The 20,829-nt window shown below is 27.3% G+C and overlaps 1 pseudogene; it reads left to right on the forward strand.

Annotated features, from left to right (window-relative positions):
- The first annotated feature begins 12,891 nt into the window (after positions 1-12,891).
- LOC124928819 lies at positions 12,892-20,421 on the forward strand (annotated as a pseudogene).
- Positions 20,422-20,829: the final 408 nt, after the last annotated feature.

The following is a 20,829-nucleotide window of genomic DNA, read 5'->3' on the forward strand; positions in this document are numbered from 1 at the left end:
TTTCGTTTTTCTAATCAATTTGTTATGTTTGTAAATGAAAATGATATTTAGAGAGGGTTGAGACATATGTTTTTAAATCGAGTATTTTTATTTTAGATTTACGCATTTTAATTTGTCGAAATTAATTTAAGTGATTATAAAAATGTGCAATTTAAAAAAAGATTTGAGAAAATTTGAAAAGAGATAGATTTAATATATTTTTGTATAGAAGTTCGTAATGACGCAACTTTGTGTATCATTTACCAATTTGAACGTATTTGTATTTTAAATTGAGTATTTTTTCGAAATATACGTCGAATACGGTTGAATGCCATATAAAATGTGTAATGTATTAAAATAATTTTAAAAGGAGAGAATAGAATTGTTCATGGAACTACTATCAAGATTATTCAAACCATATTTTCTAGTATCATCATTTGCTCTATTATACTCAATAGACGAGATAGTAGTAGATCCAGTTAATACTATCAAAACTAATTGACATCAATGGTATTAGAGTGCGCCTCTTCACTAAGGTAATTTAAGTACGAAATGCTTTATTGAAAGTTGAGTAAATAACTTCCCGATGTTGGGTTTTAAAATCCTTTGGTTTGTGTAGCGAATAACGAAGTCACGTAACTAATTTTAGTTAGTTGATAATAAAGTCCGCTTTGTATAGAAAGATAGAAGTCTCATTCACTTGCTTTGAAATAGGGTAAATAATTTAACTTTTCGGTAAATAATTTACCAATTACCGAAACGTGGTAAATTAGTTAAAAAAAAATAATTATGTTAGAATAATAAGACTTCATTCATATGTGAGAAATTTTTAAATATTTAAAATTATGATAATTGAAACTCATATGTTACCGTTAAAAGTTCGAACCTCATTTTGTTTTGTGATTCAAGTTCCAACTTCAAGCCAATTTTTTAAAAACAAAATTAAGAGAATATTTAAACATTATTAAAGCAAAAAAGTATGATTATACAATAAGATTTGTTACTTGATTAATAATTACACTTTAAAATGTTAAAATGTTTATCAATAATTGAATATATATATATATATATATATATATATATATATATATATATATATATATATATATATATATATATATATAATAACGCTTAAGTTTAAAAAGTTCCGCACCATGGCGCACGACCCACTTTATGAGACAAAATGGACCGAGTTAAATAATCTGTTAACCCACGAATCATACAAACGGGTTATAGAATAATATAAAAAGTCACCAATTAAAAAATTAAATTAAAGGAGATAAGAAGTCTTTTTAGATTATTAGTCTCCATATTTATTAAATTAATTTATTATTTTTTCTTAAAATATATATTTTATTTTCTCTCTATATAATTATATATTAGATTTAAAAAATATTTTTACCTTAGTTTTTAAATAAAATTTCTAAATAATTTATTAAAAAAATATTTTTATACCTATAGACACCCCATTTTTACACCATGTATCCAATAAATAATCTAGTCTAATATATCGCTCATGCTTGTTTATTGGAGCGGAAGAACAAGAACATAAAAATGTCATTCGAAAACTGACTCGAAAAAATCTGAAAACAATGGTCTAAACGTTGAATTTTAAAAATACTCAAGTCACGAGTGCCTTCTTACCTTCAAAATGATCGACCTAAAAAAATGTGAACTTTTAGTATAATATTGATGTTCGAGAAAATATATCGAATGGTCATTTCATAGCTCATTTATGGGTCAAAATGCAGTTTTTCATAACAACTCAGTTTCCAGAACTCGTAATACGTTCATATCCTTCGTTTTGAAAAATATGAATTTTGAGTATAATATTGTTGTTTTCAATTATGTGTAGAAGGTATATAAAAATCCGAAAAAACTGAAAAATGAGTCAAACCAGCGAGTCAACTTGGGTCAAGGAGAAGTCAACATGGATCAACTGGCTAAGGTGTTTGACCGACTAATTGAAATTCAATTATTAGTGGAAGATGATGTCACTAAAGATGTAAGCTTGAATTATCTAAAAATGGATTATCCAAAAAAAGATATTTGAACCCTTTCAGGTATCATTAAGCCCAGAACGTGATTGAAACTTTAAAATTTCTTTTGGGTCTCGTTTTTCAATGGATTTTGATGATTTTGAAAAGAGAAATATGTCCTTTACAACTTCAGTTCACATTCTTTGTCATATTGAATTCTCAAAATGTCTGAAATTAGGACTCAAAAAAAGTGCTTTCAAGTGAGAATTGAATCTGACATGTTCTTACTAAAAAAATTCGCAATTCACGTGCTTAACGAATTCGAGTAATTCGACCTCAATTAGAAAGTTAGTTCATTTATATATAACTTTCCATATTTATTATATATTATATGCACCTTATTTTAACTTTTTTTTTAATTTAGTATAATTATATATTAAATTTTAAAAATAATTAAACCTTACTCTTTCAATACAAAAATAATTTACATTCTTCACCTATTTATTATTTATATAATTAATTTTCTTTTATTCATTATATCTTTTTATCTATTATTTCATTATTTTAATATTTTTTTATTAATTTAATATAATTATATATTAGATTTAAAAAAATAATTTTACTTTAATTATTAATTTCATTTTTCAAATAATTTATTAAAAAATTATTTTTTATATCTTCTCCGCCTATTTATTATTTATATAATTAATTAATTTTCTTTTATTCATTATATATTTTATTTATTATTAATTAACAATGATTAAATATTTATACATACATAAAATTTTAAATTAAATTCAACAATAATAAGTAATTTAGTTGTTAAAGTGTTCATAATTCATATTTGAAACTAGAGGATGCAAATTTATAAATATTAAATAAAATAATATGAAGAGTCACCAAGAACTCTTTTTATATTATTAGTCTCCATATTTATTAAATTGATTTTAAAATAATTTTTTAAATTTGTTTAAAATATATATTTTATTTTTCCTCATACTTATTTTATGAACTATTTTTTAAATTTAAGATAATTATATATTATATTTTAAAATATTTTACCTTAGTATTTAATTAAAAATTCTAAATAATTTATCAAAAAATTAATTTTATACCTTATATAATTAATTAATTTTCTTTTATTCATTATATCCTTTATCTATTATTCTATTATTTTAAAAAATTTTAATTAATTTAATATAATTATATATTAGATTTTAAAAATATTTTTATTTTAATTTTTAATTCAAATTTCTAAATAATTTATTAAATATTTATTTTTATACATTCCTTTCATATTTATTATTTATACAATTAATTAATTTTTTTATTCATTCTATATTTTTTTTTATTCATTAACAATGATTAAATATAATATACATACATAACTCCATATTTATTATATTCACCATTTTAACTTTTTCTGTAATTTAATATAAATTTATATTAAAATTTTAATTTTTTTTATCGTAGTCTTTAAATAAAATTTCTAAATAATTTTATACCTTCTCTACATATTTATTATTTAAATAATTAATTTTCTATTATTCATTATATCCTCTATAAATTATTCCATTATTTTTAATTTTTTAATTAATTTAATATAATTATATATTAGATTTTAAAAATATTTTTACTTTAATATTTTTTTCAAATTTATAAATAATTATTAAAAAAAAAATTTTATACCATCTTGGCATATTTATTATTTATATAATTAATTAATCTTTTTTATTCATTATATATTTTATTTATTTATTAACAATGATTATATATATATATATATATACATAAAAATTTAAATTAAATTTAACAATCACAAGTAGTCTAGACATTTCATATTTGAGACTAGAGTTCGAGTTTCAATTAATGCGAATTTATAAATATTAAAATAATACATACTTGATGTGATGACATATGTGAGTTCTTACGTAAATGCGTGTGTGAATTTGTAGTTGATGAAAAAGGCCGAAAGTAAGAATAAAATAACATATCTTCCCTACGTAAATGGGGAAGGTCAAAAATATCTATACAAATTACTCGAAGGGAGGTAATGAAAGATCAATTAGAGAATTCTTAAAATGAGGTAAAAGTATTAGTATTAGTAAGTCAAATTTATTTTGGTGGAATATTAGTTGATTTTAAATTAAAATTTTAAATATATTTTGTTTAGTTTTAGTTACGAGATTAGTAATATGAGAGGTCGTATGAGGAATATCAAAAGTAAAGGTAAGATCGATACAAAATGCTCGAAGTAAAACTTAATGAGAGATCAATTAGAAAACACTTAAAGCGAGGTCATATTAATATTTTAGAAATTTATTTTTGGTAAAATATTAGTTGTTTTTAAATTAAAAATTGACTATATTTTTATTTAATAATTATACATTATCTTTGAAATATAAGATATAATAGTACGTGTGAGTCAGAATTTGAGAAAGGAAAGAATTATGGTTCAAATTGAGTGAGTGAGTGTTAGTTATAAGATTAATAATACGAGAGATCGATTAGGGAAGGTAAAAAGTAAGGATAAGATAAGTCGAAGTTTATTTTGATGAAATATTAATTTTTTTTAAAATTAGAAATTTGACTACATTTTTGTTTAACCATATAATTACTAATTTATTTTTATAAAAGGTAAGATATTTTATAATAATAATAAATTAATTAACTTACCTCATACACTTCCGCTGAGTCTAACAAAGCCCACAATGGAAAAGGAAGTGACTGAGTGATCAACATAGGGACATAAGGTGGTAGAAGGAGGAAGTGACTGAGTGATCAACATAGAGACATAAGGGAGAAGGTTGTGAGGGTAGTCATACGGGGTGACTTTAACGCTAGGGTGAATACCTTTAACATATTAAAGAACTCATTAGTAATGAGCAAGGGTAAAATGTCATTATAAAATTTTTGAAATAAAATAACAAGTAATATGAAGTTAATTGATGAATGTTTGAAGTGATGTCACAAAAATCTATTTTGAGTGGTCAAAAAATGATAAATATCATTTTTTTAAATGGGACAATGGATTAAGTATGTAGCTCGGAAACACACTTAAACATTTAACCAAATGCAAAACTTGTCGCCTAACGGGCTCAAACCTAAGAACTTAGGGTTATTATCCACCTTTTATTGCCGTTAAGGCTAAAAGAGGGGATAAATATCATTTTTTAAAGTAAAATGAATATTAGTTTTTATTAATTCTTTTTAAAATAAAAAATTTAACTATTTTTTTATTTAATTATTAATAATTTTTTTTTCATAATATGATAATATATTTATAATAAAAATTTAATAGATAAAATAATATTTTAAATAATTTAAAAATTAGTAATGAGATAGGGTAGAGTTCAACTAGAGAAGGTTTGAAATAAGGTAACAAAATTAGTAAGTTAAAACTTAATTTGGGTGACAAAAAAAATGATCAATTATTTTTTAAATGCAAATGAATATTAATTTTTTAAAATAGAAATTTAATTATTTTTTATTTAATTATTATTAATATTTATTTTCATCAGATTATAAGATATTTTATAATAAAAATTTAATAAGTAAAATGATATTTTAAAAGATTCGAAGATTAATAATAAACAATTATAAAAGTTAACTATAAAATGGTCGAAAAATGTAACAATATTATTAATGAAAGGTGAGTCGGGAGTTGATTTTAGTTAGATCATACAATTACAATTAATAAGTATAAGTTTATTTTTGGTGTATAAAAATGAATAATATTAATTTTAAAAAATATATTAGTTTTTTAATAATTTTTTTTAAAATTAAATATTATTATTTTTAAAGATTATTTTATTTTTATTTTTATATAACATAATCTAATTATTAAGATATTTTATAATAAAATTATAAGTAAGATTGCATTCTAAAGAATATTTTAATATTTTATTTATTTATATATATAATTAATACACAAATTATAAAAAATATATTTAATTCTATATTTTGACCTGTTTAAAATTATTTATAAATATTTGTTATTTTAATTTATCATTATTATAAATATTATTATATTATTATTTTAATTTATAATAAAAAATATTAGTTAAAAAGTTAAAATTTAAATAAAATTAATTTAAAATATTTTAAAAGATCTAGGTGACTTAAGTATGGATAGAGAACCGTATTTAAATTTAATTTAAAAAATAAAATAAAATTTCAATTGACATGTCACATATATTAAATATTAAATGGAAGTTTAATGCTAAGCTATATACATATTTTATACAATATAATAAATTATTTATTTTTAATTTGTTTTGAAAAAGAAAATTATATTTTATAAAAAAAATCAAATCATTAATTTAGTCCATTAATTTTTAAGTAAAATAAAATTTTAATTATTCACCTAAAAAAAAGTATAAAGAAGTTAAATAAGTTGAATGTTTGATTCAAAAATATATATATTTATAAGTATATATTAATATATATATAAAAAATCATAAAAATATTTAAATATAAATTTAATTTAAAATATATTTATTATTAATAACCTTATAATTTGACCATAATGTAAATAGACAACACATAACATTATATTATTCAGCGAACTGAGACACCATATATGAGATTGAGTGGAAAAAAAGAGGAGAGAAAAACTAAAATTGTATAAATATTGAAATTATTATTAATAAAAGAAGAATATATATATATATATATATATATATATTCTTCTTTTATTAATAATAATTTCAATATTTATACAATTTTAGTTTTTCTCTCCTCTTTTTTTCCACTCAATCTCATACATGGTGTCTCAGTTCGCTGAATATGTCCACACTTATCTTTATATATACCCTCGTATTTAGCAAATCTGGAGTTTCCTACGCTGCATGACCTGTGTATTCAATCATAAAATTAAGTGAGTTGTTTTCTTAACTAATTAATCATGACTTATATAACTTAAAACTAACCAGTAAGCTTAGCTTGAGCCAGTCAGGCGAAGATGATCTCCCAAACTAGGCATATGCAAATGGCATATGTAGATCTTCCAGGGCCCCTAAGAAATATTGAAAAATCAAAAATTTAAAATTAGGACCTATCATTTTCATAATGTATCGTTTAAAAGTTAATAAAAAAACACACAATATTTTATACCTTCTATCTTTTGATTTAGTCTTCAATATACGTTCTTGAGTTTTAGTAGATTCTCAAGAAGTGACGATGTGTCAAAACAACTCATTGATGTGTCACATCTTAGATCGAGTATTAAAACCATGATATGTTTAACCGTATCCATGTGAAACTAAAGACATGAGCGTCTTCCCTTGGTAAATGAGTACATCTAGAGAAAAAAGAGGAGGCAACGCATTATATACATATAAGCAAACACATATTTATATACAATATTAGGTTTCCATTATTAATACGTGCATGAGCCTAATTCGGCCCAACCCTGAACGCATAGGCCTTTTGGCCCAACCTTTAGGTACAAGTTGTGCTTAATACATTTTGTTCAAATTCGTTGCCATATAAGGTTGTTCTCTAAATTTGTTCAATACAATAATGAAATGATATACAAAATTTATCAAAATTATTTCCATTAAAAAAGAATAAAAGAAGTATAAAATTCTTGAATAAATACCTTCACTAGTAATAATAATAACTGACTAAATTTGGTTTGTAAGTTTTTTTTATGCACACAAATATTTTTATTAATTTTAAGTAGAGATTGCATAATTACTTCTTATTTATCACAAATTAATAAAAAGAACTCAAATACATGAATAATAATTTGTTGTATTCAATCATAACAGGTCATTCATTGAAAGACAACTAACATACGAGATTAAGAAGCTTCAAGTGCAGAGGGTTGCAGTCTCTTTTTCAGTATAGATGGTAGCCTTATATGGTTTCTTATAGGAGGTTGTTGCAGTCCTCTCTATTGAAGTTGATTTTGCACTAGTTCAATCGACCATCTCTAAACCGTGAGTTCATAGGGAATCATTATATTCTTGAAAGGTAAAAACATACCCAAACATTCCATTAAACGTCTATTAGTTAAAATATATTTATTTAAAATTATGAAGTTATCATGACAACCACAATTAAGAACATTTTAACTTTAAATATTATATCAACTCAAAACATTTGAATTAGATAAGCCTCTCACCAATTTAGTTAAAATATTTTTTTCTTCTAGTATTTAAAATGTTTAAAGTTGTTATTATATATATAATGCTTAATTTAAATTTATTTGGTTTGTCGGGTTAAGAGTTGTGGTTAATTTGAATATATATATGTGAGAGTAAATGAATACATGGGTCGGATCGTGGGTTGATCCGCTCATAAACTTGAAACGGTTAAAAATAAAATTAAGAATCACTAGTAAAAAAAATTCAATACCGACTATATATGCCGACCATCGCAAAACCGTCGTTATTTAGTATGTCAATGTCGACTAGAACAAAAACCGTTGGCATATGGGCTATTATTACCGACCACATACAAAATGGTCGGTATTAGTACCTCTATACCATACCGATGATTTTAGTGCCCTCGGTATACATATATAGATGAAAGTATTTATATTTAAGTATATAAGATTTTGTCAAATTAAAATACTAATATTAATTTGTTAAAATTATCATGAAAGGGTTTGTATATAATCTTTAGCCTAATTATATATAACTTATTTATATTATTATTACTTATTTTAAATGTTATTTAAATTAAATAAAAATATTTATAATTTTAAATTATTTAATTGAATTTATAAAAAAATCAATTAAAATAGCCTCCTTGTTAACAATAACAAGTTTTCAAATAGTTATTTTGTTGGACAAAAATACACTATCAAATATTTTCATTTTAAGATTGAAAAGTTATTTAAAAGTAAATAATTTATATAATAAAATTATTTATTTTTTAACTTATAATTAAATTAGTTTATTTATTAATTATATATATAAAAATTTGATATATACATAATTTTATTTATATGATTCAAATAAAAAAAATAAATTATTTTATATGTTATAAATTAATTGAATTTATATTATATAAATTATTTAAAATAATATATAAATTATAAAATATAAACTAACGTGTGTAATTAAATTATACTTGAAGGGCCTAAACTCAAATGGCAACCACATGTCCGGGAAAATTTGACGAAATAACTCTAATAATAGGGTTATTTTCAAATTTAGCATAGGAATGATAAATTTTGCAAAGGTAACCTTTTGTCATGGGCAAAAGACACTTTTACCCTTAATTAAAAAAATGGGTTATTTTCGTTTCTTTTCCTCCCTCTCCTCATTCACTTTCATTTCTCCCCCGACCGACCCTTTGGTTTCCCTTTCTTTCATTTCAGTTTCTCCCCCAACGATCCAAGTAAAGCAACGAAATGAAACGAAGGAAGCCAATCGATCAACTCCCGAGGCAATGCCGGAATGCCTTCATCATTTTAGGTGAGTTATGCCTGTTTTTCGTCGTTTTCATTGCATGCATGCTGAAATGGAAGAATGGTTTAGGGTTTCAGCATTTGGTTTAAGATTTAAGATGGTGGCTGAATGATTTTAAGGGGTGGCTGAATGATTTAGGGTTTAATATGCATCTATCGTAGGCGTCGCAGGCGAAAATGCATCTGTTGTAGACGAATATGCATTTGTCGCCTACGAATATGCATCTGTTGCATGCGAAAATTGCGCATTTGCGCCTGCGAAAATTGCGCCTACGAAAATTGCTACTTGGAATCCTAGTTAATTTGATCATACACCATTATTCAACAGTACGCTTACAGTGTCGACCCCTACATGATTGGTGCTGTATCATCTTCATTGTCAATCAAGGAGAAGAAGAAAGACAAGTAGCTTCATCTCGTTTGTATTCTGTCGTGGGAAGATGATGGATTATGTCAACTTTGTTCTATTTTTGTTAATTATGTTGTGGGATGTAACTTGTGTTTGTCTTGGACTTTATTAAAATCTTGAGATTTTTGTTAAAATAAATTATCAAATAAATAAAACATATATTATATCATTTGAGTAAGTTACAAAAAAAAAGAGACATATTAAGTTTAATTTATGTTAAATGATGATTATATTAAAAAAAGTTCCTCTATGTCTTTTGTAGCGAGTATGAAGACAAAAGAAAGATCAATAATAAATCCAAAAGAAAAAAGATGCATTCAGATTCTTTTACTGTGTTCTACTCATGTCATATTGTTTCAATTATATTTTTCTTTTAAACATCTTTGACGAGTTTGTTTAATACCTTTTACAATATCCCAGTGTAGGAACAAAAATAAAATGTGTCTGTCCCGTTTTACTAAGTAGTTTACTATCACAAAGACTCAGCTATCGTCAAGCTAGTTTTCATCATAGATTAAAATCCAAATTTATCTGATTCCAAAGGAGAAGTGAGTGAACACATAATGCAACAATTGTAGAATGACTGAACTTATGGCGTATTAGATGAATTGTGAACCTTTGTGGAGCTAGTTCAACTGATAAGATTTCTCTAAGCAATGTACATAGAAGAGACTATATATATATATATGATTTTCAGTGATCAACTAAGATATTATATTATCACCAAAGGATAAGAAAGAAAGAACAAATTTTAAGTATAAATGCACCCAATTCTCACAAGCAAAAACCTTTATCTTCCACGAGGATTTACTAGCTGCGAGAAAATAGCATTTGTCGTCACATCTACCTCCCCATAACTCGCACCCTCCACCCTACTTGCGCTGTTGTTATCAAACGCCTCCATAGGTGGAGGGTTCAATGCAATTTCTTGAATATGGTTTGTGCGGTTGTCTTCCGATTCTGTCAGAGCCGATGAAGTTTCCTCAAGCTGGAGAGCGTACTCCAAATTCCACAAAACATCTACCATTGACGACCTGTCAACCCCATACTCCGCTAGACATTTCTCCTCCGTATCATTGTACTTCTTCAGGGAAGCAGGGTTCACTTTCCTTGAAGAAAAAACAAAGAAGAAAAAAAATGATACTTTATCTTACAAAACACAAAGGGCAATAACATTTTACCTCATTTTTTTTCTCAACAACAACCCAACACATGCAAATGCAATTTGCGCAGGCGCAAATGCGCAATTTTTGCAGGCGCAAATGCGCAATTTTCGTAGGCAACAAATGCATATTCGCAGATGACAAATGCATATTCGTCTACGATAGATGCATTTTCGCCTGCGACAGATGCATTTTCGCCTACGACGCCTACGATAGATGCATATTAAACCCTAAATCATTCAGCCACCTCCTAAAATCATTCAGCCACCATCTAAATCTTAAACCAAACCTTAAACCCTAAACCAATCTTCCGTTTCAGTATTCATGCAAGGAAAACGACGAAAAAACGGGCATAACTCACCTGAAATGATAAAGGCGTTTCGGCGTTGCCTCGAGGAGTTGATCGATCGGTTTCCTTCGTTTCGTTGCTTCGCTTTGATCGTCGGGGGAGAAACTGAAATGAAAGAAAGGGTCGGGGAGAAACTGAAATGAGGAGAGGAAAGAAAAAAAGGTTGGGGAAATAACTAAACCCATTTATTTAATTAAGGGTAAAAGTGTCTTTTACCCATGACAAAAGGTTACCTTTGCAAAATTTATCATATTATCAAGGCTATTTCATCAAATTTCCCCATATCCGGTCGGAGGAATGATAGAGAGCGCGACTATGAGACAGCGACTGGGAGAGCGATGGTGAGGCGACATGTGGAATTAATAAATAAATAAAAATATAATAATAATTAAAACAAGTTTGTAGAATATTCTCTCCTCTTATTAAATAATTTATCTCTCTATTTCTACAAATTAATTTATCTCATTTATCCATATTCTCACGATTATTATTTTACTCATTTATTTGATATTTATTATTTAATGGTTAAAATAACTCAATAATTTATTTATTTGATATTTATTATTTAATGGTTAAAATAACTCAATAATTTACAATAAACTCTCACGTTAAATATTTTAATAATATGTTTAAATAAATTCTAAACCCTAAACCTTAAACCCTAAACTCTAAACCCTAAACTTTAAATCATAAACTCTAAATCTTAAACCCTAAACTCTAAACCCTAAATACTAAATTCTAAACCCTAATTAATATCATTGATTAGTTGAATTATGAATTTATCTCTTTTATTTTTATGACTTTTCAATTCATTTATTTATCAAATATTTTTTATTTATTTTTTATGGCCTCTTTTTACTTTTTTTTTTAATTTTTTATTTTTTTATTTTATAGGATAGAAATTATTTAATAAAAAGAGAGAGAAAATAATTAATAATAGGAAAGAGAAAATAATTAATAATAGGAGAGAATATTCTACTTGTCAACCACATAGACATCGCTCTCCCAGTCGCTGTCTCAAGTCGCGCTCTCTATCATTTTTCGTCCGGTCGTAAACAATGAATATATGTCCTCTTTCAGCCTTAGCTATTTCCGTTTCCGCTTCCACGTTCAGTTTTCCCTCCTCCGAAGAAGATGGAGAGTTTAAGAACTTTGATTCGTCAATTAGGTCATTTCCAGATTCCTAATCAACAGCCTAATCATCATCGTCATCTGTATCGTCGCCATGTAAACCCTCACTCTTACACTCTTCCTTTCTTATATATTTATTCCTTTCCACTGGATAAACCTCAAATTACTCGTCCTCATCTCCATGAATGCTAGGATTTGACTCCTGTAACTCTCCATTCATCCGTTCGGATCCTTTCTCACACTTGAGTAAGTGACGACTGCTAACTCACGTTTCCAGGTTTCATATCTTGTTCTTTACGTTTAGTTTTGAACTGGCATTGTTTAATGTAGTTAACATTTCGAGTAATGAACGTAATTTGGTCATTTGGTAATCATGATTAATAGATCGTGTTCCCTGTTATTAATTTGTGATGAGAAAAGCTTGACAATATAACTACATAGTTTGCGGGACTAATAGGATGGCTATGGAGATGGAGAAGCCATTGTTGGATCCTGAGAGTTTTAACCGTGATGGGATTGACCTTGTAAAATGATTGACAAGTCCGGGACAAACAAAAGTGATAATATAAATGTGATAATTAACATTGTCAGCTGATTTGGTTCAACAAGAGCAGTTACCATTGGATGAAGTATTTGAACAGCTGAGAACATCACCAGTAGGGCTTTCATCTGAAGAAGCAGAAGCTCAATTGAAGATCTTTGTCCCTAAAAAACTCGAAGAAAAGCCTGTAAGCAGGTGATGGAAATTCAGCCTTGGTTCTAAAATTTTGGAAGAAACTGAGTTTATGTAACTAACACAAAGAGGACATGTTTTCTTATTTATTGCAGGTTATTGCTGAAAAAGTGCATGCCATTATTGAAAAGTATGCTAAGAGAGGTTTGCGGTTTCTTGTCGTTGCTATTCAGGTAGTAAATTCAGAAATATATATATGTTTTTTCATCTTTTTTTAATTAGCATGCTAATTAGCACCGTATCTGCTATAATTTCTTTTCAGGAAGTTCTTGAGAAATCTAAGGACAGCCCTGAAGGTCCTTGGAGATTTTGTGGGACTATCCATAAATCACTTAACCTTGGTATTAATGTCAAAATGATCACTGACAATGATTCATCTTTTTCATTTCTTGTGAAATTGTATCTAAAATTATTTCTTATGGTGCCTGCAATTGAAACAACATCTGTTAAATTAGAAGACAAATGGAAGGGAGTAAATTAATTTTTTTGTATGTGCTAGATAGGTGATCTGTTGGCAATCGCAAAGGAGACAGGCTGAAGACTTGGCATGGGAACAAATATGTACCCATCTTCCTCATTGTTGGGCCGTCACACAAATGACAATGAAGTTATTCAAGTAGATAAACTCATAGAGAAAGCAGATGGGCTTTGAATGGTTTCTAATTATTTATATCTTGTTGTGCAGATAGAACACAAGTACGAGATTATGAAGATTCTTCAAGAGAATAAACACATAGTGAGAATGGCAGGAAACACTACATACACCTGCTCTGAAGAAACCTGATATTGGAATAGCAGTTTCAGATGCTACAGACGCTGCAAGGGGAGTTACAGATATCGTATTAACCGAGTTAGGCCTAAATGTTATTGTTAGTGCTGTTTTGACTAGCCGTGCTATTTTTCAAAGGATTAAAAATTATACAGTTCAGTACGACTCTTCTTCTCTAGCACCCTGACTGATTTTGAGTTTGTTTCTAATCTTGCAGATATATATAGTATCTATAACTATTCGTATTGTGGTAAGCATGATTGATTTCAAGGTACATGATTAGAGGACAACCTAGAGAGTGATGGTAAATGACCGCTTCTCAAACACACATAGTTAATTTTCATTGACGTTTTTCTCTAATGGTAGATGATGATGATTCATCTTCTCCATGCCGTTCCAAGAGAGTAAAACTATCCGATAAAGTTATAAATCACTCCCAAATCAACCAACCAATTTCGGTAACTATATCTTGTTGATGTTATTATATACAATTAAGTTAAGAAAGTAAGCAAAGATAAAAAGAAGATTGAATACATTTTGGATAATGAGGACAACTACGATGAGAAGATGGTAACAATATTTATTGGATGATTTGTAAATATTGTTTTTATTCATTGGAATTTCTATATTACTACTAATCAGATTACAGAACCAACTACTGGAATCATTTTCTCAATCAGAAAAATATGTTATTAAAATTGTAAAAGAAGATCTTGCTAAAAGAACCCGTGATGCTGATCACGATCCAAGACAATGGAGGACTTAACTAGTTTCGAGTTTACAAGGTTTAGTTATCTTGATTTTTGTTTTGATCGTTACTTCACTTGACATATATATCAAGCTTTAATAGACCATGATATGATTCATGATGTTAATCATAATGGCTTCTTTTTGTTGTGATTATTACTCTACGATCATTTCTTCCTCCAATCGGTTGAATTTTAGTGTTTTTTCATCTTAAATTAATTATATGCTTTCTTTCTTAAGGTAGAGACGTCCAACCGAACAAATAACGGAGGCCTTGAGTTGTTGAATTGGTAAGATCTTGGGATTTCTTTTCCTCCATCCTTCTGAAACCCGCTCTTGTCTTTCTTCAAAACAAAATCATGAATCTGATGTTCTCTTTACCATCTTCGGTTTAACTTTGTCTTAAGTTGATTAAGAAGTATTGTATCTTGGTTAAAAATCTCATCATGGTGACAGATAAATATACCCCTAATGATACAGTTTAGTAGAGGAATATGTTAAAATTTACTGAACATCCAAAAGAGTCAATATCTCTTCTAATTGAATGTTGTACTTGTAGTTATATAAATCAAGATATTTTATTGCAGAAAATGTATACCATCGATACCTAAAACCAAAGATGTATGTAGTATATATAATCTATTATTGCAGATTTCATGATTGTTATCTTCCTTCTTCAACTGCGTCTTTAAGACCATCTCTACCGTTGGAGTTATGATCAAGTTCTTCCACAATTGCCCTGATAATGTATTCCATGTTATTTATGTATGTCTTATATGAGTTTTTCTTTGAGAATAAATTTTATATTTTGTCATTATTAAATTAATCAATCATAACAGATTGTTCTAGTTGGAACATTTTACTATTTTTACAAAGGATTCGTGCTATAGTGGTAAGGATTGGTACTAATGACTAATGCTATTGGTTTTCATTGAGATTTGTGAAATTTGATTTAATAATGATGGTTTTTTCTTTTAGCCAGGATACCGGGTTAAAGCTCTTTCCACTTGACACTCCAACATCACTAGTAAGAATGAAATTTGGCACTTGATTTTAAATCAAATTTCATTTGACATGTATATGATATAATACTTAATTGTTATGTAAGTTTGGACGATGATTACAAATGTGTTAATTAATATAAAGACGACGGTTAATAAGCCTTAAGAAGTAGTGGAGAATGTTCGTGTATTAGCTACTAGCATTGTCTATGGTGTTAATAAGTCTTAAGAAGTAGTGAAGTGGAGATGCTGAATTTTCTCCAACTTTCTCACTTGAAATTTATCATTTAGTTAAAATTATAAAGAATTTTGATTTTCTTTTTCAGTGAGGAAATAGTTGTGACCTATTCAATGGTAAGTCAAGAAATGGTTTATTAAAACCTTGAAATTAAATATTTTATGTTTTAAAAATATTATTTAATTTGTTTGGTTCATCATATAACATTTTATGGCAACGGTAGAGTGATCGTCATAGAGTCCTCTATGGCGACGGTAAGAGTGGTCGTCATAGAGACCTCTATGGCGACGGTTAGAGTGGTCGTTATAAAGTATTATATGGCAAACTTCTATGGCGACCGTTAGAGTGGTCGTTATAAAGTATTATATGGCGATGGTAAGAGTGATTGTCATAGAGTCCTCTATGACGACGGTTAGAGTGGTCGTTATAGATTATTCTATGGCAACGGTGAAAGTTGTCGGCATAGAGGGCTTTATGGTGTCGGTACTAAAATGGTCGGTGTATGCATTTTTGGGCAATAACGATAAGAGCAATGCCGACGACTAACGACTGCTTTTACGTCGTTCCAAATTATTTATAGCGATATTTATATTCCTATACCGACGACCTCTACCGTTGTTATTGAGCTTTTTTTACTAGTGAATGTTATATATATGTTTCGAACCTAATAAAAATAGTAAAACCCTTTAAAGAATTAAGCTAATAAGACTTTATATTTTAAATTTTACACCAAATTTGATAAACGTGGGAAATCCCTAACAATATAATAAATATATAATAATGCTTAATTTGAATTTGTTTGGTTTGTCGGATCGAGAGTTGTAATTAATTTGGATATATATGTAAGAGTAAATAAATACTTGAGTCGGATCGTGGGCTGACCCGCCCATAAATTTGAAACGATTAAAAATAAAAATACTATATGCAATGTTTTAACTTGCAACATAACAAAACGAGTAATTTTAACTAATAATACTAATAAAACTTTATATTTTAAAAATTCTACACAAAATTTGAATAATGCGCGACATTCATACAAATATAATATATATATATATAATAATACTCGATCTCTAATATATAATAATGCTTAAGGAGAGTCGTTACTGACACTATTTTATATCAGTGACGACAGGGATTCAACCCACCCAGAAATTTTTTTTTCGGTTAAAATGTGACTTTACCCTTAATTTTTTTTTAAAAAAATTTTCAATATATTTCAATATTTTGTTTATTTAATTATTAAAAAAATGGTAAAATTTACCTTAATTTACTTATTTTATAAAAAAAATTAAAATAAATAAAAAAAGTTATTTATTTAATCTCACCTTAATTTTTTTTTACATCATTAAATTACTTATATTTAAATATTTAATATTTATGAATACATAGTAAAAGCACTTTTCTAGTAAAAATATAAAATAAAAAATTAAAAAAGCACTTTAATGTCCTAAATAAATAAAATAAAGTAAAAGCAGTCTAATTTAAAAAGAAAAATATTATCAATACTAATCTTTTTAACCACCGTTCATATAAATTAATACATATCTTCAATATTTGGCTTCTGTTTAGTTTAAATTGTTAAACATTAATATTTGAATAAATTGATTTGGTTAATATAAGAATAAAGTGAATATGGATCTCACCCCTTGTCATCAGATTTGTTAGGATTTGGTTTTAATTGTTAAGTTCATTTCGGATAAATAATATAAATTGTTCATAATGTTTATCTTCTCCTTTTCAAATTTTTATAGTTATTATTGTTAATATTTAAGGTCTAACATGAAAAAAAATATAAAATAGTTAGAATTTATTTATTAAATTTTAAATATTACAAATTTGTTATATTATTTAATATATAGATTTTTATCTAGTTATTTTGATGTTATCGGTTATGTTACTCCAACTCTCTCTATATGGTCTCTTAGTTAATATCGGTTTATTTTCAAACAAAGGTCTACTTGAGAATTTTAGGATTCCACTAGTGTCTTAGAACGACATTAGGGTTGCTGCACCTCCATAAAATCGACCTTATTCTTTCAAACTTGCATTATACTTGCACCTAAATGATGATAAGAATTGAAATGGGGGCAACAATTTACTTACTACTAAATTGACATTCAACCAAACAAAAAGAATATAATTATTATGAGTTATATTCTTAATTTATTTATATTTATGGAAACTCTTTTTATCCGCCTTGAACGATTTTGATTGGTGGCCAAATTATATTTAAAAATATAATATTATTTTTAATAATTAATTTAATTTTGATTGATATAAAATATAATTTTAAGAGAGGTATAAAAATATTCAAAAAATAATTTATCAATTTTAAACAAAAATATATTTAACATTAATATATATCTTATATTAACTACTAAATTTTATAATATTTATATATTTCTTTATACTTTTAATATAATAATAGTTCAAATAAATTATATTAAAAAAAATAATGAAATGTTTAATTTGATACTTATAAAATTTTATAAATAAGTTATATATATATATATATTTTTTTTTTAAATTTTAAGTGTGTTACATATATCATAGTTTTAAAACCCGACCCGATCATCAATCCAGTGAAAAGACTGAGTCACTATGTTGGCTCAACTAATTAAATTAGTGAGTTTTATATAATAATAAAATAATTGGAAATGGAGTTAGACAATCTATCGAAAGTGGTAAAACATTTTTGTACATATATTATTTAGTAATTGTGTATTAGTTGGTATCATATAAAGATTAAATCCCAATTAATATGATATATTTAAATATAAAAGTTATGGACTTATTTATACATCTATAATAAATATGGGGATATATTTATGTGAAGCATAAATACCATTTACTATTTCGTTGATGGGTCGATTAATAAATGTGTATATTTGAGCTAGGTCCCCAATCCACATAGATAACCTACCTATTATGTTAAACTCATTAAACAAAAGGTAAATATCTGTTCATCTCTCAAGAACACTCAAGGCTATCGATAGAGGGTTCAAAGACCTAAACCCCACACACATCATTCATTACCGATCCAAGTCCAGATCCAAAACTAGAAGATCCAAGATTAAGTGAAGATCCGAAGAACAACTTAATGAACCGTTCTTCATTAAAGATTAATGTATGTTTTCGCAATTACAATTTATCTCAATTTATCGACATAGAGTAAAGATTATAGACTTAATGATTAAAGATTTAGACTAAAAGTAATTATAATAAGTGGTATCAAAGTTTTCTTTATGTTGATCTATTGAGATTTAAGTTTATATTTTTTTTAAAAATATGAACAAACATTTATATATGTTCTTTATCTAATTCGGATAGAACAAATAATAATTTATTGGATTATTGAACTAGAAACGAGAATACAATTTGATGTATATGTTGTTCAGAAATTCTGGATGAATATAAGTAACACATCATATATCTAAACGGATTTGTTGTTGCATGAAGAAGATGAACCATTTTTTTAAAGAATTTGTCAAATTAATAGACGATAAGAATATGTCAAGTTATTAAATTAACTAGCATAATGTCTTTCCGTTGCAAGGATAAATAAAAATTATAGTTACAAAATTGAAATAAACAATACTCACTTCTTTATGTTTGTCATCATCATCAAAATTTTCATCGCTTTCATTATCCTCTTCGTCGTTAACATATATGGTCTGAATATGAGGGAGCTTCAATGGTTAGGATAGCCTAGTAAACGTCTTCCTCCTCTCATTATTCGTTGTTTTCATTATTCATAAAAAAGGATAACAAATTTGATAAGAAGACAATCATATAACTTTTTTCTCATCAACACCGACATCTTCTTCTTCAACATTTTACTCTCATTTATCGGTTAACCAATAATAGCATTTCTTACCTAAAAAATTAAAATGCTCGAACACCCGCTCCAAATCGAACTCTCCCTAGAAATTGAAGAGGAATGCGTCAACGTTTGGAAGCGAGTTGTCGTCGGTCACTTCATGGACACCCACAAGGCCCCATTCCGAGCAATGAAGGCCGCCCTTTTCCGACAATAGAGCGAAAAGGGACTTAAAAAAAGTCAAAGTCAACGACTTTGGCTATTTCTTCCTCATTTTTAGCACGGAGACCGAAGCCCAAACTATTGCTGACTTAGATTTCACTTTCATGTTCAACTTATGTTTCAAGCTTGCCAAATGGAATGAAGAAATCGACATCAATAGCAAATCGCCACAATCTGAACAAGTGTGGGTGAGACTAAGAAATATTCCACCACACCTTTGTAATGCCAAAGCACTTTCCTACCTCACCGGACTCATTGGAAAGCCGCTTATGCTCGATCCCAACTTTGACTCATTTGAACGAGTCATGTTTGCTCGCGTTTTCATTGAGATCGATTCAACGAGCACAAAACCGGAAAAATTTGAGTTAAGATGCCAGAATGGAAACATGGCTGTCATTGAGGTCATGTACAAGCAACCGGAAAAAGAGGATGGGGAAAAGCAAAAAAACCCGTGACCACCCCCGAACAAGAGAATCTCAAGGTGGTTAAAAAATCTTATATCAAAATCCATAAAGCAAATGAAAACCACAACGAACACGTGAACGAGAACCAAACTGATTCCGATCCCACTAAGCTTAAACCGAGGCCCTTTCCCCACTAATTAGGTTCAAAAAGCCCAACGTCAACGTGGATGATAGCGAAAGCCAAAACATCTTAAAAACCATGAGCTCCAAAACCAAAGAAAGCCGCAACGTTGTTAAAGAAACCACCTTAAGGAAAACAACTCATACGCTCAACTCCAAACTCAAGCCCGAAAGAAAAAAAGTGACAAGAGAAGCTAGAGAAGACAAAGAAGCCGGAACTCTATCCGGAAATATATCCCAAAAAGACATAAGGGTAACAAGAAAGAAGGAAAGAAAGAA

This window comes from Impatiens glandulifera, chromosome 1 (genome assembly GCF_907164915.1).
Source record: "Impatiens glandulifera chromosome 1, dImpGla2.1, whole genome shotgun sequence".
Lineage (NCBI taxonomy): Eukaryota > Viridiplantae > Streptophyta > Magnoliopsida > Ericales > Balsaminaceae > Impatiens > Impatiens glandulifera.